The sequence below is a fragment of the Coffea eugenioides genome, chromosome 3 (genome assembly GCF_003713205.1).
Source record: "Coffea eugenioides isolate CCC68of chromosome 3, Ceug_1.0, whole genome shotgun sequence".
NCBI lineage: Eukaryota > Viridiplantae > Streptophyta > Magnoliopsida > Gentianales > Rubiaceae > Coffea > Coffea eugenioides.
The window spans coordinates 695664-697523 of NC_040037.1; the positions used below are offsets into that span (position 1 = coordinate 695664).

General features: G+C 36.1%; 1 long non-coding RNA gene across 1 annotated transcript; it reads left to right on the top strand.

The window, feature by feature from the left end:
• The first annotated feature begins 702 nt into the window (after nt 1–702).
• Nucleotides 703–1530, top strand: LOC113765513. The gene is made up of 3 exons (XR_003467730.1): nt 703–860; nt 1236–1270; nt 1420–1530. It is a non-coding gene; the product is annotated as an uncharacterized LOC113765513 (long non-coding RNA).
• Nucleotides 1531–1860: the final 330 nt, after the last annotated feature.

A 1860-nucleotide genomic window follows, 5' to 3' on the forward strand; every position in this document is an offset into this window, starting at 1 on the left:
AATATTAGTCATGATCATACAAAAAGATAAAATAGCCCACAAGTTGGGTCTAATTACATACATGTGTTTATACTATTATTATTAAGCAAAACCAAATAAACATATACATGTGTTTAAAAAAAATGTATTCACACACATAATTAGTGAGAAATGAAAAATTCATTTTTTGAAATGTGATGGATGGAGAAACTCATTTTGTGAAATGTGAGGGATGAAAAAAATCATTTTATAAAATGTGAGGGACGAAAAAATTTATTTAATAAAATGTGAAGGACTATAGATCAGATTATATAAAATATAATTTGACAAATTTACCCTTAAAAAATGATCACGTGCCTTGCACATGATGGATTCTGGCCAAAAAATGATCGGAAACCTAGTTAGGGACTAAATTTGACCGATGTGAATATGTAAGGGACATAAAATTACACTTTTAAAAGTAAGGGACGAAAAAAGTTATTTTATAAAATGTGAGAGACTTTTTGGACGATTTTCCCTTTTAAAAATAATAAAGCACGAAACAGTTTTAGAAGGGCTCTTCTGACTATTGGACTAAGGCCCAATGATTGTAAAGTAAACTCCGTTGGTTTTTCATAACGTCTGTTGGACACTTTTATGTTAGTACGGGAACTTATTGGGTTTACGAATTGGAGGGGCATTGTTGTAAAATCAAGCTGGTGTGGTGGTCTCTTAGGTTTCCCGCATCCTTCTCTGTTCACAATTCTTCGCCTGCCGCTACTTTCGGTTAAAAAGAAACCTTCCTTGCATTTACTGGCTTGGTTGCATTTTCTGGCTTGCTGCGTGCTTGCGAAGCCCTAATCCTCTCTGATATTGTTCTCCTTTGCCTTTTTACCTTACAGGTTCGACAATGCGTGGTTTTTAGCTGAAATTTTTGTGTGTGAGTGTGCGTGTGTGTGTTTTTGGACTGATTGTGGATATCTCGCCTGAATCGTGTTTCTCTGTTTAATTTCTGTTCGTTCTCTCTTTCTTTGGCAACCTATTTGCTGAGACGGGCCTTTTAAAAAAAAAAAAATTGCTGAGATGTGCTCTTTGTAGGGTTGTCTTCAATTTGGTTGGTTTTGTGGCTTAGATTTTCCCTTTTTTTTTTCTCGAATATCTAATGCTGTACAACGGCTTTTGATTTTTTTTTTTTTTTTTGTGTTTTTGTTTTTATTTTCTTACTTCAGATAGTTTTCTTGCTGATACTTTTATCTTGTTGATTGCTCCCTCTATAGGTGACGTGCTGCAATGGCCGATTTTGTTCCACTAAGTATGTTCTTTATTTCTACCACAATCGTTATCCATCTTAAACTGCCACACTACAGTTCAATATAGTCACGTCTGTTTTTAGTCCTTTACCAAATTAGGCTGGTTATGTTTCTCTTTTTATTTTCTTTTTTACCCTCCCTTGTGTTGCAGGTACTCGTTTGGGACCTATTGGTACACTGGCGCTCTGCTATACTGCTGCCATCTTCTTGAACGCTGGGGAGAAACTTGTGACAATGAAGTGGAAGGAGTGGAAGGAAGCCAAAAGGCAAGGAAAAGCTGTTTTTAAATATACATGAGTGCATTTTGTGCTTTATATCTCCTTTTTCCCTGCCTTTATGGTGATTAGATTCTTACAATTGGAAAAATATGTTTTTCAGGGCCAGCAATGATGCTGCTGGACGGAGAGCTTAGAGGGAAAGTTGGTCTGCGTTGATCAATTTAGCACGCTGAGCGTGTTCCCTTCTTTGGCTTAGCTGTTTGATACTGATTTTAAGCATTATGTTGTTATAAATATGAGCAGTGGTGCTCTCTGTGTTTAACATTAGTAGTGTTTGCACATGGATTGAAGACTGAAAGTGTCTGGTGTTGATA